We start from the raw sequence: 20,750 nt of genomic DNA on the forward strand, positions 1-20,750 counted from the left end.
ACCTAAACGTTACGGCCGAATCCAGCGATGTCATATGAGTGTTTTTAAACAAATCGTATCTAGTCATAAAACTGTTCCAATTATTATCTTTTACTTAGTCAGAAAATCGTGTAATGGTCGAGTTGCTTTGAAAACATTTCTTTATCGCGGAAGCTTTTGAAAACCATTTATTCTGATTATTTAAGAAATCGTTTCTATTTACAAAAACTTTTAGTTAAGTTTAATAAAAAACCATGATTTGGCGTTGCAGTTCATATTCCAAAATCACTGTTCAAAAACCCAGATTTAAAACCAAAGTCCAAGTCCAAAATTACATCAATATTCCCGAAAATATTAAATAAGCAATAGTAGAAAGTTCATAAACCAAAACATATGTGGTTGTGGTCACCGTCGAGTCCTCCGCTGCATCGATCCACCTACTGCTGGGGATTACCTGAACAGATAAACAAATAAAGGGTGAGTTTTCGCAAACTCAGTGTGTACATCCCCATAGTTTAGCATGCATAATCAAATATTAGGATACAATCATAATCCGGGCCTGGGCCCTTTACAGAATTGGTGGGGCTCTTGACTCGCTTAGAAACAGAATCAAATACAGTCTTAGGGCTTCAGCCCATCTCAGATATAACATGCATATCAGATCAGAATATCAGAAACATGCCCACCAACCCTGCACACCAACTTCGTCCAACCGAACACACCATGTAAGGATAAAATCGACCCACCTATCTCTACACACTAAATATGGGGATAAAATGAACCCATCCAACACTACACACCATAGAGTACCGTAATACAATACATATCATAAATACGCAGCTTAGCTGCCAAATAACGGGCTTATGAAGCCTATCAATACTTCTTTCACTTCGTCAAACCCACTCCGATGCAATGCATCATACAAGAATGACATGCTATAATGCAGATTAACAGGCATATACTCATAATCAGAACAGAACATATATATGTATATATACAAACCAAGTATAGCATGCTATCTCCCATATCATAATATCGTATCGCAGAATAGGGGTCTAAGTAATGCTTACCGACCCTACGTCAGGTCACAGTCGTCTTGGGCAACCTGTGCAACCTTATAGTACATTTCAGAAAAATGGGCTCACACACCTATATGGCCTGCCAGTGTAGGCCCACAAGGCCTAAATTGGCCTTGCCGATGTGAATCACACAGCCTGGCCTAAATTCCTACACGTCCATATAGTTCACCTGTGTGGCCCACACGGTGCAATTGGCCTAGCCCGTGTCTCGTACATGGTCTACCAGCCTTTACACAATTGTGTCCATCGCTCCCGTGTCGCGTGTGCACGGCCTGGTTCGTCGACCACACGCTCGTGTACTTCCACACGGCCCACCACACAGGTGACCACACGCCCGTGTGGCATCGACAGAATGCTTTTCATCTTTCGTCGAATCCCATTTTTAGTGCGTTCGGAGTACACCCCTAGTATCGATTCGAAGCACAAACACTCCTGAGCACTCCAGAACCTACATTCGATAATAGATTATCCAGTTTCGGTCTCTTAATCCGAATTGTTGTGACAAATATTCCCAAAACTTACCGATACCTTTACCTTGAACACCGCACGATCTAACCACACAATGGCACTAAGGCAGTTCTTTACTCCCAATTTTTCGCTGTCAAAACGCATTACACAACCCTCCGATCAGACAATTAGAAATCAAACTATGAAGTACAAAGAGTGGTTACCAAAAAGGGCTGAAAATATCAACCAGAACCCTGAATTGCAGAAGCGAACGAATAATAAAGGAAACAATACTGATTGAAATAAAAAACAACAAGAAAATGAAGAATAGGTGTTGCCATCAGATTTTTGAGAAGAAGAGAGAGAGTGCCAAAATTTCACAAAAAAATCAGAATAGGAGAAATTCTGATAAGTTCCCCTATTATCTCTTCAAATCTCTCACCACTATCCCACTGGCAGACTTTTAGTCTGACTGAAACTCTCTCGGTCTAACGAGTAAAAATAAACTCCCTTGCTCGCGTAGGGATTCGAACACAAGACATCTAGTAAACTTAACGCTCCACTTAACCACCAAACCAGCAACCCATTGTGATATGGTTTTGCAATTAATTAAACTTAAGCCTACTGAGTAAGGTTAAGGCTTTATTTAAGTAAAAACCAAAATTTTTCCCAAGCTAGGACTTGAACTTAGGGCCTCACACACACGCCTAAAACACATAACCAGTAAAGCAGATACACATTTATGTCATATTCTAACAGAATAAAAAACATGAATTTTTGGGGCGTTACAAGAACATAGTCAAGGGAGAACCGTATATTCTTAAAGGATAATGTTATACGTTTACCTCTCTCTATAACAATAACAACATTTTAATGTAACATTCAACTTTGTTGCAAAATCAAATTTTTTAAGTATGTTTTACTCACTATATTAGCTTTTCATCTATTACAATAACTATTAAATATGGAGTATACTCTTTACTTAATTAGTTTCCTATAGCAACCTTTTGTCTCAAATTTTAGTAAAATTAGTTATATTACTAAGTGAAATAAAAATAATAAATTCTAGTTAAAATATTATTTCAATAAATTGTTTAAATTTTATATAAAATATATTATTCATATTCTATTAAATGGAAAATAATTTTTAATAAATAGGCTTACATTTGTAAATTTTATAAAGATACGATTAAAATCTCACTAATCAAGATTAATATTAATATATTATAGTTTTTAAAATTATTTTTTAAAAATTTAAATATGATCTAAATCTCAAATGTTATTATAGGTGTACAACATTCATCTCTATAACATCCAAAATTTTGGCAGTCAAATAAAACTATTATAGAGAGGCTTGACTATATGTTATTTAGAATTTACAAATGGGTCACTATTGATACGAGATTGAGGTTGTTGGATAAGACTCTAAATCATAACATAATAAATTATATTAAATTCTTGTCTTTGTTTTTTTTATCATATTATATTAACATGGTAGAAAAATCTAAGAAATTTAAACAATATCTAGGCCATCCTTCGATTTCTAATGCGTAAGTAAGCCTAAAGTCACCAAGAATTGTGAGAGCAGTGATTAAAACTTTCGATGAGCACTTAGATGATATAGATTCAAACTTTGACATTTTCTTCCCTTTCTCGATATTTTATTGACAAAAGGAAAATAAAATGTAAGCCTAATGTCATTCTAATGTATTATTCTTTGTTTTCCTCCCATGATTAATATTATTACTCGTGATGAAAATAGAGTAGATGGTAGAAGAATCTGAAAATTCTTGGGAAGAATTTGAAATTTCTAAGGAAGAATCTGAAAATTCTGAGGAAGATCTAAGCAATCCTTGTAAGAAAAAAAGGAGACATGGAACATGGGAAGGGAACTAGGTGTCGTGTCAATGGATAATGACAAGAAAATTTTGGGGGAAAATCGTGGAGATCTCGAGTCAGAAAACAACCTAATTAGCTTATCGGAGGTGACTAGAAGGTATTTGTTTTGGCTACAAATTAAATGTCTTTATATTAATCTTGTAGTTTCATTTTTTGTTGGTTCTTTGGAATTGGAAGATGCTCATATGAATTGGAGATGGGTATAGAGATTATGTGAATATAAATATTGGGGTTGATTTAGGATTGCTTTTGGTTTTGAGTGTGATATTTTAATAATGTTTATTCTATTTCATGGTTTTACTATTGGTTGTGTGTGCAAGTACAGTCTTGTGGGAAGGGAGGTATACTGGTGTTTTATGTATGTGACTTTACACACAATAACCTAAACAAAGCCCATACGTACGTACGTACATACATGCATAAATTTGTATCTTTTAGTAGAGCAAAAAATTGAAGGTTTTTCTTACTTTCAATAAGGAACGTTCTTCCTTCATCTCATATTTAGAAGTGAAAAGGATTTTTCTAGTTCTTTCCTAATTATCTGACTTAAGCTTTGCTTGTTAGAGTGGGAAAAAATAGGAAGATGGGTAATTAAAAGAGGATAAAAAATATAATTCTTCTTTCCTTAGGTATGCTTTGTAGGAGAGATAGAAAAATTGAATAAAAAAGAAGTAATTTTCTTTCAATTTATTGCTTGATAGAGTTGAAAAATGAGAAGAAAGAAATTTTTTTTTTAAAAAATGCATAATTTTAACCTAACATGCTTAGGCTTCTCATTTTCTCTCTTATCATTTCAATTTGGAATGATTTAGTTAATGCTTTATGATGGAAAAAGTCTATCTCTCATATTTTCTTTCCTCATTTTATTCTTTATCAAGCACATTCAAAATTTATTTTCTTTCCATTTTCTATCCCCTTATATTCTTTATATATATATATATATATATATATATATATATATATATATATATGCAGAATGATGTATTTATAGTATATGCATTTTGAGTATACTATGATTGCAATGAGCTTTCCTCATTATAGTAGTACAGGTTGTTTGATATAAAATAATGGTAATCCTTTTATCATCTCATCATCCTGTCCTAAATATATGCATATGTTTAATTACAAAAGGTAAGTCCTACAAAGCTATTCTATCAGTAAAAGTTTAATTATGTTGCATTTGATGAACATGAAAATGGTCACTAATTGTTTTGTTTACGCTTTTATATTTACATAATATATAACTAATGATCGCTTCTCATGTTTTTGATAAACCTTTGAAGTGATAACATATGTACTACTCTATTTTTAGTGGTTCAAAGTATAGTGTCAAATGAAAATGGTGATTGAAATTAAGGATTACACAACATATCTATTCATAAAATGAAGGACAATGATAAATTTCAGAGATTTTAAAATAGCTCTTTGGCTCAAATGTTTCAAGTGTTACATGATTCTTTCATAGAACTTGAGTTACTGTAACGTCCTGACTAATTTAATTTTGTTTATGTGAATGTTGTCATAAATATGTATCTATTTTAGTGGTTAAGTGTTTTGGGTGTGTATTTGAGGTATTAGGTTTAATCCTACTTTAGGAAATTTTTGTTATTTTTGATCCTAGCCTATCCCTTGGTGGTTTGGCTTATATTCTATTGTTAGTCAAATTATATTTGAATGAGCCTCTTGATTCGAGTGATAAAGTGTTAGTTTGCCCTAAGGTCTTGTGTTTGAATCCCCACACGAGTGTGAATGTTAATTTTTGCTTCGGTTGTGTGATAAAGGTTCAGTGGAAGTGAAATTCTGAGTTAGTTGGGTTGTTAATGGGTGAGTTAGTTGGGTTGTTAATGGGTTAGTGGGGAGTTGAGAGTTAGTAGGATTTTAGTTCAAATTAAATACTTTTAATTTTAATTTAATTTATTTTTCATTTTCTTGAAATTTCCCCTTATTCTAACTTTTTTTCTTTCTTCCCTTTTTTGTGCTCTATTAATTTTCTTTCTTTTTCTCCTTTGATTCTGTCATAATTCTTTAATTATATTGCTCTGCTTTGAATTCGCGGTGTAGAACCTATATTTTGCCCGGGCTTACAGGAATTAAAATTAAACAAAGAAATAAAATTAAACAATCCATTTAAAGTCCTTTTACAGAACCCAAAATACAAACCCACTAACCACAGCCCAAAAATTAAAACCCAAAATTAAACCTAAAAATTCTACCCAAATACCCATTACACCCATACCTAAATTCACAACCCGAATCAGCCCAAAATACCCTTTTGATCCAACAAACAAACACAGCCCAGCAGGCCCAACTAACTAAAGGAGTTTCAGCTTCTGAGAAACCCTAGCTAGGGTTCGCGCCGTAAGCTTCCAGCCGACATCAGCCTCATGTTGCGCCGCAATCAAAGGCCTGAATCAGCATGCCCTCACCTCCGTCGCAATCATCGTGTATAAAGCTGCAAAAGGAAGGAAAATGGCACAAAATTGAAACTAATATGGCAAGGAATAAAACCAGATTTCGTAACATTTATTTTTAAATTCCCAGTGGCTATAAAAGGCCCAAATCAGAACGATGTAAGAGAGTTTTTTTTGGGATATATACGGATATATTAACAGAAATAAAAAACACAAGCAGTTTTCATACCAAAGAGCAAAGGTGATTTATTTGCTCTATTTCCTTCTGGGTTACCTGTTGATTCGTGAGAGAAAAATAAATTTTTAATGCCCTAACCGCCGGGCACGGTGGTTCAGACGGTGGCACGTGAAGCGCGTATGGCCGAAGGCGGTGGTGCTCCGAGACGAGCCAAGACGGCCACTGGCCGGAGCTCTGAGAGAATTTTAGAGCTCTCTCTCTTTTTTTTTTCTGTTGAATGTTTAAAATGAATGTTTAAGGTTTTTTTTTTTACTTTTATAACATTAGTAAAACGACGCCATTTTAGCTTAATTCAATAAGCCTAAAACGACGTTGTTTCAAAGCATTAGGATCCGCGTGTTGACCCGTTTACCAGGGGAGGATCCGTGCATTTTTAATAAAAGGGCTAATTACCCAATCGACCCTTCTGTATTTTCGATATTTATAATTTCATTTTATTTTTATTAAAATCTAACCCTAACCTTTTATTTCTGTTTCAATTTAGTCCTAATAGCTCTTAAAGGGTTTATCGAGAACGATGTTGTTTTTGGAACTAGGGTTAATTGCCCAGTAAGTCCCTCTAGGTTAATGCGCATTTCAATTTAGCCCAAATTTTTATTTATTTATAATTAATCCTAATTTTTTAAATTAAATTAAGTTTTAATCTTTTTATATATTTAATTTATTTTAAATACCTTATATTACTTATTTTTATAAATATTAGTTATATAAAATAATATATGTTTTCTTTTTGTTTATATTATTTATTATATTATTTTTAATATTATATTTATAAATTATATTATATTATATTCTTATTATATATCATTCATTTCATTCATTTCATTTTTTCATTTTTATTTATTTTTATTCATTAATTGTGCAAATTGCAATTTTTAAATTATTATTAAATAATAATATCTATATTATCTTTATTTATATAATGGTATTCATATTTCATTTATATATATTACACATTCTATTTTATTATATATTTTACAATGTATGTATATTACTTATTCTACTATATTTTATATATAAAATTACTCATATCATATTTACTATTTTATACTTTATCATATAGTTTATATTACTATATATTGTGTTTATAAATTTTATTGCATGTTATATTTTACTATACATTATTCTATATATTACATTTATTTTATTATAAAATATACATTATTTTACTACTTATTAATTATGTATATTTTAAATTATTTTAATAAGTGTAATAACAATATTTAGTACATTATTTTTTATATATTAAGTTATTATACCTTATAGTATAATCTATATATGTATATATCATTATAAAAGAAAAGGGTTCTCTTTTATCATTCTTATATTATTCAATATATTTCTAAATACCTTATTTTTATTTGATTTATATTTATACATTTTAATTTGTTTATTTATTTTAATTTTTATTTTATTTTGATATTGTTTAGTAGGTTAAATTTTATATAATATTTGTTATTGTTTTTTTTACATATTTGCATGAGAATTAATTATTTATGGTAATTTAAACTACATTTGCATAAAATATTATCATATATGTATATCGTAATTTATATTTGTTGTATTCATTATGCACTACATTGTATTTTGCATGTAACAATAATGTGTTAACATTTATGTTATTTATGATAATATATGCATAAAGTAATAATGTATATTATGTAAATTATGCCATTATCCATGATGTATATTATGTAAATTATGCCATTATCCATGATTTTTTATACTATATTTGCATAAAATAATAAAGCATGTATTATGTAGCTAGGTGTTATTTAATGTTAATTTCTTGTAAAGTGAAAGATACATCATTATTTTTAAAACAAAATATCTCATTTAATTCAAAAGGAATTTTTAAAAAAGTGAGGCAATGTTTTGATATTTAGGAATTCGGGAAGTAGTGCCCTAACATGTTGGATTGCGGTTTCCTGTTTATCTAAATATTTAAAATATCCTTTTAAATAAGTTTTACAAATCACAAGATGATTTCAGTTACGAAAGTTTAAAGATATCGTGTCCAATCATGCCGGATGTGATGTTTGTATTCCTTTAAAACGAAGGAATCTTGGTTCTTTTCTTAAAATATTACGGTTTTAAATGAAATCTCATTTCTAAATTCTTTCAAACATCTGACATTAAGACAAAATTATTCAAATTGGTACCAATTTTGGGCGTTACGAGGGTGCTAATCCTTCCTCGTACGTAATTGACTCCCGAACCTATTTTCTCATAATTTCGTAGACCAAAACGTTTTATAAAGTGATCCAATCACACTTTAAAAGATTGGTGGCGACTCCCGTTTTCATTTTTTGAAACCCATTTTTAAGGAGGTTTCGACAACTTGGCGACTTCGCTGGGGACTTGAGAGAGTCAAGCCAAGAAATTGAGTATTCTCTGTTTTAATGTCGGAAGTTTGGAAAATTTAAAATTGGATTCTTTTTACATGTGTTTGATGCATATGTTTATTACCTTATTGCTATAAATTACATTTGCATGACCGTTGTGGTCACACCCTTAAGTGGGAGTGAGAAGCTACGCTTTCGTGAGGTTTTCACCTTCGTATGAGTTAGTGGATTGCTTTCGGGATACTGTACCTATATCTTTGTGAGATTTTCATCTTCGTATGGCCATAGGGAAATGTGTTCCCCTGAACTGAACTTGGTCTATATGAGCCTATAATGGGTGAGGACCGAGGAATCTGTTGGTTCAGGTACCCTTGCTTTAGAGCAAAAACTCATATAGTGAACCTTTAAGTGCCTACCCTAGGGAAATAGTGATAACCTTTAGAAAATTACCCTTGTAACTATTTGTTTATCATTTTCTTATATATATGATACTAACCTATTTTTATTTTGCTGTCATTATATGTCATTTGGCATTTAAAGGTGTCGATTCAAGGCTCAATTTCTAGATTAGAAAGTTTTGTAATGAGGAACGAATACCTTAATAAAGTGGAGGACAATGCTTCTGTCTGTACCTGGTCAGAGAAAACCCAGTTAGAGAAAGGAGATAGTGTCACTGAGGGGTATACATCAGAGTTATGGGACTTCACCCGTGTTAATTCGACGCAGAATGAGTTGCAGGAGTTGAGAGATGTTTGGGCCCAATAGGATGATGAGGCTAAGCAGCTCTTCTATCAGAATTATGGAGACCTTCCTTATTTTCTAGACGTCAAAGTAGATAGGCATTTGTTTCGAGCTATGGTACAGTTTTGGAACCCTGCTTATAGTTGTTTTACATTTGGTGATGTTGATCTTGTACCTCCTCTAGAGGAGTATACAACTTTACTGCATTGCCCGTGGATTCAGGGTCACAAGGCTTATGTTAGGCCTGCTAGCTTTCCAGCTTTTACGAAAAAACTGGTAATGATTACTAGGATGAGTGAGCAGTGGGCTGTAGCTCATGTGCAGCAGAAGGGTGATAGTGAGTGCATTCCATGGGCCGTTTTGAGGGATTTAATATCGACGCATCCAGATGTGAAGAAAAGGGTCGACGTCCTAGCTTTGAGTATATATGGCATGGTGATTTTCCCAAAGGCGTTGGGGCACATAGATGAGGCGGTCGCGGATTTATTCGATCGACTGGGTAAACAGAACACACCTGTGGCCACAATCCTAGCTGAGACAATAAGATCCTTGAGTGCATGTCGAAGAGCTGGTGAAGGAAGGTTCATTGGATGTGCACAATTGCTGTTGGTTTGGTTTCATAGCCACTTCTAGAAGTTTGATAAGGTTCCTTGCCGAGTATTCTTTGAGGGTTATTCTCCCTTAAAGGAAGCAGTGGACATGCCTAGGAGAGATGACATTTCAGAAGAAAGGTGGATAGATATTCTCCAGAACCTTCGAGAGGAAGATGTTATGTGGAAGGCTCCTTGGTTGGTTCCTAGTGAAGTCCTTTATCGATGTGGCAGTTTTGATTGGGTCCCTTTGCCAGGAATTTGGAGAGTTGTTGGATATACACCATTGCTTGTTCTAAGGCAGTATCGGGCAAGGCAGTTTATACCAGCTACACAGGGTTTAGCTCACAGCGATTTCTCTTATAAGGGAGATCACTACAAGAAGAGGATACAAGAGATTGCTGGGGCTTGGAAGAAGCCTTTTTGTATGAAGATCTTGACTGAAGGTTCGACGTCAACTCCTGAGTATAAAAGGTGGTTTAGTAGGAAAGCCAACGATAATGTCCCTAGGCTAGTTTTGGAAGTGGTTCGATCATTAGAGGAGAGCTTAAGAGTGATTCCATTAGAGTTAGAAGTTATGAAGCAAGAGTTCGAGAGAAAGAATTCAGAGCTTGAAAAGAGGATGGAGAAGCTCGAAGAGGAAAAAATGTGTTTAAGTCTCAATGTCGATGTTCAAAAGATAAAAGTCGAAAAGGTGAAAAAGGAAAAGAGAAAGATCGAGGAAGATCGAGATGATTTAAAGACACACTACAAGAAGGCCCAGGTAACGTTAAAAAGGGTCGGATTAGGGAGATCCTCAGAGCAATGGCAACAAGAGATTCAAGAGGAAATAGCCAAAGCCGAGTATTGGGAGAAAAAGTTCCAAGAGATGCAGTCGCGTAATCAGGCCCTAGAAAAGGAAAATCAGGGATTAAAAGTTAAAGTGACAGAGCTTGGATGATCTCTTCATCATTAACGAATTCGTAATTCTACAGTCGAGTTAAAAGCAATTCTAAACAAGATCGAGGAAATGAAGCACAATATTGGAGGGTTGGAAACAACACTACAGGACTGTGAGCAACGGATTGAGCAGCTCGAGGCAGGAGAAGAACAGTGGAAGGGAGAACTTCACCATCTTCGAGATCAAGTGAGAGATAGAGATTATGTCATGGAAGAGGCCTTAGTTCAGATTCGAGGGGTTGCTGAACACTTATAGGATTTGGCAATACAAGCTAGAACGCTGAGTATAATGTATGAGTCATCGTCAGACAGAGGACGAGAGTTAGCATTGTTATTAGATAGGGTTAAGACTCTAGGCCTACGGGCGAAAGTGTATTTGTAATCCGTTTTATGAAAAGATTTTTGTTCCTTAAATAACGTTTTCTAAAATGAAACTCAATCAGAATCAACATCTTTTTGCATTCATGCATTTGCATCTCATCACATCATATGCATTCAACTTTATAGAAAGACCATAATTAGTTAAATTATTAGGGAAAAAGAGAGTCAGAGAAAAAAAATCTGGAAACAACACATCCTTACGATACACGCGCTAAGTCGAAGAATATGGACCAAAGATTTGAACAGCTACAGAAAGACATGCATGACCAATTGCAGGAATAATTGGAAAAAATGCAAAATGACATGAGGGAGCAAATGTTAGAAGCTCAAAGAAACATGATGGCTGAGATGGCTTAACTACTGAGAGCCACTGTTAAGGGAAAGGCTCCCATGGCAATCACTGAAGAGGAGAATGAGGGTCATCCTCCTGGTTTCACTCCACCTCACATACAAACCCAACCTGAGGCATATCCCCGAGGGCCGTCTGTCACAATAAGGCCTCAACAGGGTCAAGTCGATGCTGGGATCCCCATAAATTTCCCAAGTGGCTCGGGATTCAATTTGGGAGACAATCCTGGAAATCCTATCATTTCTGACTTAGACATGGCTGAAAAAGAGGATTTAAGAACTGAGACTGCAAGACAGTTGGAAGAACGCTGCAAATGGTTGAAGGAAAATTTAAGGCTTTAGAGAATGCTGATGGGCATCATAGAGTTGATGCCAAAGATCTAAGCTTGGTCCCAGACTTGGTGCTTCCTCACAAATTCAAGATGCCAGAATTTGAGAACTACAATGGGACTACTTGCCCAGAAACCCATATTACGATGTTCTGTAGAAGAATGACTGGGTATGTGAATAATGATCAACTATTGATCCACTATTTCCAAGAAAGTTTAATTGGAGCAGCAGCCAAGTGGTACAATCAACTGGGCCGGGCCAGAATAAGTTCATAAAGGGATCTTGCACAAGCCTTCATGCAGTAGTACAATCATGTGACTGACATGACTCTAGATAGGATCACGCTGCAAAACATGGAGAAAAAGCCTAATGAAAATTTTAGGCAATCTGCACAGAGATGGAGAGAGGTGGCAATGCAAGTTCAGCCACCATTATTGGAGAAGGAGACCACCATATTGTTCATCAACACTCTAAAGGCTCCATTCATCACTCACATGATTGGGAGTACTACTAAAAGTTTTACGGATATATTCATGGCGGGAGAGATGATCGAGAATGCCATAAGAGGTGGCAAAATTGAGGGGGAAGCAACTAAAAGATTGGCCCCAAGGAGTAAGGATGGTGAAGTGAATAACACAAGTACACGAGGGCAATCACAGTTGGTCAACCCAAAATAGCTGCGGTTGAGCAACAAAGTTCTCAAAAGAAGGAGTCGGGTACAAAGCAGAATTCTGAAAGGATGCAATTCGCACCTATCCCTGTAACGTATCGTGAGCTCTATCAAAGCTTATATGATGCACATGCTATTTCTCCTTTTCACTTGAAACCACTGCAGCCCCCATATCCTAAATAGTATGACGTAAACGCCAGATGTGAATACCATGCTGGAGTACCGGAGCATTCGATCGAAAATTGTAGCGGTTTTAAGAAGGCCGTAAAGAGGCTTATTAAGATGGGGGTAGTAAAGTTCGACAATACCCCTAATACTAAAAACCCGCTGCCAAACCATGGCCATCAAGGAGTGAATGCCATTGGCGAAGTTAGTGAGAGAAGAATGAAGGAAGATGTTGCTGAGATAAAGACGCCTATGAGGGTGATTTGGGAGGAGATGATGAAGAGAGGTATGATAACCTCTAAAAATGCGGAAGAGGAACAAGGAACTATGGTGAGTTCCATGAAGATTGCGAAGAATTCAAGGCCTTGGTGCAAGGCTTTATAGACAATAAAGAGCTACAAATTTTTAAAGGTAGCTCTTGTGAAAAACAAGTATGTGTGTTGGAGGATGAACAGAAAGGAACTAGCTGGCCAAGGATTAGTATTTCCATACTGGGGAATAATAAAGTGGGGACACAAATGGAACCTAAAGTCATCATTCACAAACCTGTTTCCTTTCCTTATAAGGATAACAAGAGGGTACCATGGAGTTATAATTGCCATGTGTCAATGCCGGAGAAGAAGGATATAGACAGTACGTCTAAGGATGTACAAGTTGAGGGTTCCCATACACAGAGTGGGAAGTGGTATAATACGGTGGGTAGCAGAGAAGAGCCCACAAAAACAAAGAATACTAGTGCGGAGAAGGAGAAAGAGGCTGAAGTGTCTATCAAGAAGCCAGTAAAAGAGGAAGAGGCTAGGGAATTTCTAAAGGTTCTTAAGCATAACGAGTATAGCGTGGTTGAGCAGTTGCGTAAGCAGTCGGCTCGCATATCAATATTGGCTCTACTTCTGAGTTCTGAGGTGCATCGGGATGTATTGATGAAGGTGCTTAACGAAACATATGTCACCCATGAGATATCCATTAACAAGCTGGACCGGTTCGTGAACAACATAAGTGCGGACAATTTCATTTACTTTAATGATAATGAAATCCCACCGGGGGCGGGGCGTCAACTAAGGCCTTGCACATTACCACTCGATGCAAGGGGTACACACTCCCAAGCGTACTTATCGATAATGGATCAGCCTTGAATGTTCTACAGTTGTCTACATTGAATATATTACCCATTGACGATTCTCATATGAAGACATGTCAAAATGTGGTAAGAGCCTTTGACGGTACCGAAAGGAAGGTGATGGGAAGGATTGACATCCCTTTGGAAATTGGGCCGAATATATACGAAATAGACTTCTTGGTGATGGATATCAAGCCCTCTTACAATTGCTTATTAGGAAGGCCATGGATACATACAGCAGGAGCGGTACCCTCATCGTTGCACCAGAAACTGAAATTAGTAATGGATAGACGATTAGTAACCATCAATACGGAGGAGGACATTATAGTCGCAGTCACTAGCAAGGCCCCTTATGTCGAGACAAACGAAGAGTCTATTGATTATTCCTTTCGCTCTTTAGAATTTGTAAATACAACCTTCATTTCGGAAAGGAGTAAGTTATTGGTGCCCAAGATAGCAGGAGCTACGAGGATGGCTCTACAAATGATGGCAGAAAAAGGAGCCTTACCAGGAAAAGGATTAGGAAAATACCTACAAGGAGGGATTCAAATCCCAGAACTTAAAGAGAAGAGAGAACGCTTTGGTCTGGGCTTCAAACCAGACTATAAGCAAAGGAGGAAAGAAATTGAGAAGCACCAAGAGGGAAGAAGGGCGCGCCTTAATAGAAGAGAAGTGGAGTGGGAGTCGATGACATTTCCTCCAATATCCCCAACTTTCATATTGGGAGGATTACTTATAGAAGAAAGTCATCAGATTAATGCTATACAAGATAAAGGATCAAAGCAAGGAAACCTTGAGTACATTCGCCCTTACGAACTGGGAAGCTCTTTGAACAATTGGACTACGGAGGAACTTCCTGTAGTCTTTAGGAATTTTTCAGAGTAATTTTTGAAACATTTTTGTTACTCTAGGGCGTAGGAGTAAAAGAATTACATTTTTGAAATAGGCTTACGATCATTTATTATTTTTTAATAAAACATAACTTTTATCAATTTGAACGAGTATTGTTTCATTTTTATCAACCAATATTCCTTTGCAATTCTTATTCTTTCATTCATAGCACATAAATAATCATTCTTAAATTCATTCATTCTTTGTATATTCTTTATACTTAACAGATCCCTAGATATCAATGACATGAGCACTGATATTACAAATCCTGATTTCTCTCGCGAGCAAGACATGTGTTTAGAGGAATTTCAGGATTTTGAAGATGTCCAGGATTATGATGTGTCTTTGGATCTTTTGAGGATGGTAAAATAGGAGGAGAAACAAATCATGCCACATGAGAAAGAGACAATAGAGAATGTAGCCCTAGAGTAAGGGAAAGAGGTGAAAATTGGCACGCATATTGCCGAGGACACAAGGCAAGGACTAATTGAGTTGCTACGTAAGTTCAAGGATATCTTCGCATAGTCCTATCAAGATATGCCAGGGTTAAATACTGATATTGTGGTGCATCGTCTTCTGATAAGACAGGATTGTAAGCCAGTCCAATAGAAGTTGCGAAGAATGAGACCATATATCGTATTAAAAATAAAGGACGAAGTCAAGAAGCAGTTTGATACAGGATTCTTACAAGAGGTGAAGTACTCTGAATGGGTAGCTAACATTGTACCAGTTCCTAAGAAGGATGGGAAGGTACAAATGTACGTTGATTACAGAGATTTGAACAAAGCTAGCCCAAATGATAATTTCCCTCTGCCACACATAGACACTTTGGTAGACAACACAGCGGGATATTCGTTTTTCTCATTTATGGATGGTTTTTCAGGGTATAATCAGATAAAGATGCATCTTGAGGAGATGGATAAAACCACATTCATAACATTGTGGGGTACCTTCTGTTACAAGGTAATGCCTTTTGGGTTGAAGAATACAGGGGCAACATACCAAAGGGCTTTGGTGACCTTATTTCACGATATGATGCACAAAGAAATTGAGGTGTATGTCAATGATATGATTGCCAAATCTCGAATGGAGGAGGAACATATTGAAGTTTTAAAGAAACTGTTCTTGAGATTAAAGAAGTTTCAGTTAAAACTTAATCCGGCAAAGTACACTTTCGGAGCTAGGTCGGGGAAATTACTAGGCTTTGTGGTCAGCGAAAAAGGAATAGAAGTTGACTTAGACAAAGTTAAAGCCATAGGAGATTTGCCTCTGCCACGTACTCAGAAGAAAGTTCAGGGTTTTCTTGGAAGGTTGAATTATATTGCTCGGTTTATTTCACAATTAACTGAGAAATGTGACCCTATATTTTGCCTCCTTAGAAAACACAACCAAGGTACTTGGAATGAGGAATGCCAGGATGCCTTTGATAAAGTCAAGCAATACTTGTTAAACGCTCCAGTACTATCTCCACCTAGTCCAGATAAACCAATAATTCTGTACTTGTCGATATTTAGTAATTTCATGGGACGTGTGCTTGGTCAACATGATGAGACGGGAAGAAAAGATAAGGCGATATACTACCTTAGTAAGAAATTTACAGAGTGCGAGATGAGATATTTACTAATTGAGAAATTGTATTGTGCTTTAATCTGGACGACTCGAAGGTTAAGACAGTACATGCTATATCATACTACTTGGCTTATTTCAAAAATTGATCCTTTGAAGTATATGATGGAGTCAACAGCGTTGAATGGGAGAATGGCAAGATGGGAAATTTTGCTTTCAGAATATAACATAGTCTATGTGAGCCAGAAGGCTATAAAAGAAAGCGCGAGAGCGAAATTTCTGGCTAGTAGAGATCTAGAGGACTATGAGCCGTTGAATTTCGATTTCCCAAATGAGAAGTTGATGTAGGTGGCAACTACAGAGGATTGTCCTTGGAAGTTGAGCTTTGATGGGGCATCCAATGCAGTGGGGAATGGAATTGGGGCAGTCCTGGTATTCCCAAATGGCAATTATTATCCATTCACATGCAAGTTGGATTTCGATTGCACAAATAATATGACCGAGTATGAAGCGTGCATCATGGGACTCCGAGCGACTATAGAGCGAGGAATAAGAACCTTAGAAGTATATGGAGACTCTGCATTGGTAAATTACTAGCTTAAAGGTGAATGGGAGACAAGGAATCCTAAATTGATCAATTATCGAAAGGTAGTTTTGGGGTTACTTGAAGAGTTCGATGACATCACTTTCAATTATATCCCACGAGACGAAAACCAGATGGCAGATGCTCTAGCAACCTTGGCTTCAATGATTAGAGTGAATAAAGAGGAGGAGATGAGACCCATTCAGATAAGTATCTTTGAGGCTCCAGGTCGCTGTTGTAATATTGAGGAAGAAGAAAAGGATGATAACCCTTGGTATCAGAATATATTACGGTATGTGAGAGATCGTAAATATCCAGAACAGGCAACTGAAAATGATAAGCGAATTTTAAGGAGATTGGCCTACGAGTACATTTTGGATGGGGACATCTTATACAAAAAAAGAAAAGACCAAGTACTCTTGAGATGTGTTGACGCCGTGGAGGCTAAGTTAATCTTGGAAGAAGTTCACGAGGGTGTTTATGGGACGCACGCTAATGGTTTTACAATGGCTAGACAGATCATGAGGTCTAGATACTATTGGTCTACTATGGAAGGGGATTGTATCAACTACGCCAAGAAATGGCATAAATGTCAGATCTAACGAGACAAGATTCATGTACCACCTTCACCTCTACATGTTATGACTTCTCCATGGCCTTTTTCTATGTGGGGCATGGATGTCATTGGGCCAATATCACCAAAAGCTTCAAATGGACATCGCTTTATTTTCATAGTCATTGATTACTCACGAAGTGGGTAAAGGCTGCCTCTTATGCAAATGTTACTAAGTCGGTTGTAAGTCGATTCTTGAAGAAAGAGATTATTTGTCGGTATGGGATGCCTGAGAGGATCATATCAGACAATGCATTAAACTTGTACAACAAAACGATAGCAGAAGTTTGTAGTCAATTCAAGATTAAGCATCATAATTCATCTCCATATCGCCCAAAGATGAATGGGGTAGTGGAAGCTGCAAACAAAAACATCAAGAAGATAGTGGGGAAAATGACTGAAACCTACAGAGATTGGCATGAGAAGTTACCATTTGCACTCTGAGCCTACCGAACGTCTGTCAGAACCTCTACTGGGGCAACTCCTTTCTCGTTGATTTATGGGATGGAAGCGGTGTTACCTATTGAAGTTGAAATACCTTCTCTTCAAATTTTTTCAGAGATAAAGGTGGATGAGGCAGAGTGGATTCAATCGCGGTACGACCAATTGAACTTGATTGAGAAGAAGAGGCTAAAAGCTATTCACCATAGCCAGATGTATCAGAAGTGAATGATGCGAGCTTACGACAAGAAAGTGTGACCAAGAGAGCTCCACGAAGGGGATCTTGTGTTGAAAAAGATCTTTCCCATTCAGAAAGACTTTAGAGGAAAATAGATGCCAAATTGGGAAGGGTCGTATGTCGTGAAGAAATCTTTCTCTAGAGGTGCATTGATCTTGACAGAAATGGATAGGAAGAGTTTACCCAACCCAGTGAATTCAGACTCAGTCAAAAAGTACTTTGTCTAAAGGAGAAGAGAATCCAAGGTGAAAACCCGCAAAGGGTGCCTTGAGTTTTCGAAAAAAAAAAGAAAATGGAGAAGCCAAGGTGAAAACCTGCAAAGGGCACCTTGTGACCAAAGGGGTTTTGAGTTGAAAACCCGAAAGGGCAGCTCAAATTTTGAAGAGCACATGGTAATCGTGCTATATCTGATTCAATAAAGAGCAAAGCGCGTTGCATATTGGGGCATCAACAAAGTACTTTGACTCTTTTAAACACATGTTGAACTTAAGAAAGTCTTCATGGAGCTGGTGTTTAGACGTTCAAGTGGCGGTATCTAGAGCATTTAACTCTTATCCTGTTTGCTATCTTTAGATTCTATTTCTTCATAAAGATAGGCTTTCAGATTAATTCCCTTTGTATTTTTGACAAATTTATTCAAATCTAATTATTCTCAAGATTAAATTCATCTTCCATTATTCTTAAAGTGTGTTGCATTAAATAATGATAGATGAACTAAATGATTTTCACAAATGAAGTTTTGCTCATTACTCTGGAAGTTTCTAGATAATACAAGAAACTGAAACGGAACAATTGTTCAAGGAATTCACGTAAGTGAGGTTCGAAAGAACTCGAGGGAATTATTTCTTTAGTCCAAAATGATGATTGGACAAATCAAACAATTCGATCCTAAGAGAGGATCATCTTACAAACATTTTTGATGGGTCATAGCATTTGAAGAATGGTACAAACCCACAGGCTAAGTAAGAATGATAGTTCGAGAGAAATAAGGATGAGCTTTGTCGAAGGAATGAGTAGTGACGTTTGAAATAGTGGTCATATTCATAAACATTTTGCATTATAGCAGATTTAATTAGGAGCATTTGACTCACTTCGATCATAGCATCCTAATCATTAGGCATGAACTCATATGCATTATACAGGTTAAGTCCTTCAAAGGACAATGAAGATTGATGCACCTCAACCCCCTAAGCAGTAGGGTAGCAGGCTAAAGCATAGCAGATTTGGCTTTCACGTGTTTACACTGAAGCGAATCTAAGAAGATTTGGCATTTCTGTATTGTCAAAAAGCAGATCGAAGATAGCATATTTGGTATCTCTGTATTGTCAGAGAGCAGATCGAAGATAGCAGATTTAGCGTCTCTGTATTGTCAGAAAGCAAATCGAAGATAGCAGATTTGGCGTCTCTGTATTGTTAGAGAGCAGATCCAAGATGATTTGGCATCTTCATATTCAACGAGGAGCAAACCCAAGAAGCAGATTTGGCATTCCTGTATGTTCAGCGAGCAGATCCAAGATGATTTGGCATCTTCGTATTCGACGAGGAGCAAATCCAAGAAGAAGATTTGGCATTCCTGTATGGTCAAGGAGCAGATCAAAGATGATTTGGCATCTTCGTATTCGACGAGGAGCAAATCCAAGAAGCAGATTTGGGGTCTCTGTATTGTCAGAGAGCAGATCGAAGATAGCAAATTTGGTGTCTCTGTATTGTCAGAGAGCAGATCGAAGATAGCAGATTTGGTGTCTCTGTATTGACAGAGAACATATTGAAGATGGCAGATTTGGTGTCTCTGTATTGTCAGAGAGCAGATTGAAGATGACAGATTTGGCATCTCTGTATTGTCAGAGAGCAGATCAAAGGTAGCAAATTTGGCATCTCTGTGTTGTCAGAGAGCAGATCAAAGATAGTGTATTTGGCGCCTCTAAGCAGATCGAAGATAGCAGACTTGGCGTCTCTGTATTGACAGAGAGCGGGTCAAAAATATCAACATGGCGTCCCTGAGGTTGCAGGGAGCAGGTTGAAGATAGCAGATATTGCCTTCCTGAAGTTACAAGTGAAGCAAATTGAAGCTGTCATATTTATGATCCAATACCTCTGAAGTTACAGATAGGTTGAAGACCATTGGAAGAAAAGATCTCAAAGACTGGCCAGACCAGGCAAAATGGGTCATTTTATAGTCTTTGTTTTATTCCTGTTACACAGCAAAGAGCAAAGAGGAGCAGCTGTAGAACCTATATTTTGGCCGGGCTTACAGGAATTAAAATTAAACAAAGAAATAAAATTAAATAGTCCATTTAAAGTCCTTTTACAGAACCCAAAATACAAACCCACTAACCACAGCCCAAAAATTAAAACCAAAAATTAAACCTAAAAATTCTACCCGAATACCCATTACACCCATACCTAAACTCACAACCCGAATCAGCCCAAAATACCCTTTTGATCCAACAAACAAACACAGCCCAGCAGGCCCAACTAACTTAAGGAGTTTCAGCTTCTGAGAAACCCTAGCTAGGGTTCGCGCCATAAGCTCCCAGCCGACATCAGCCTCGTGTTGCGCTGCAATCAAAGGCCTCAATCAGCATGCCCTTGCCTCCGTCACAATCATCGTGTATAAACTTGCAAAAGGAAGGAAAATGGCATAGAATCGAAACTAATATGGCAAGGAATAAAACCAGATTTCGTAACATTTATTTTTAAATTCCCAGTGGCTATAAAAGGCCCAAATCAGAACGATGT

At 36.6% G+C, this 20,750-nt stretch overlaps 1 long non-coding RNA gene across 1 annotated transcript; it reads right to left on the reverse strand.

Annotated features, from left to right (window-relative positions):
- Positions 1 to 5,494: 5,494 nt before the first annotated feature.
- On the reverse strand, positions 5,495 to 6,276 carry LOC108473141 (uncharacterized). The gene is made up of 2 exons (XR_001869663.2): positions 6,090 to 6,276; positions 5,495 to 5,856 (listed from the first exon to the last, which is right to left on the reverse strand). It is a non-coding gene; the product is annotated as an uncharacterized LOC108473141 (long non-coding RNA).
- Between the last annotated feature and the right edge of the window lie 14,474 nt (positions 6,277 to 20,750).

The sequence above is a fragment of the Gossypium arboreum genome, chromosome 11, assembly GCF_025698485.1.
Source record: "Gossypium arboreum isolate Shixiya-1 chromosome 11, ASM2569848v2, whole genome shotgun sequence".
Classification (NCBI taxonomy): Eukaryota; Viridiplantae; Streptophyta; class Magnoliopsida; order Malvales; family Malvaceae; genus Gossypium; species Gossypium arboreum.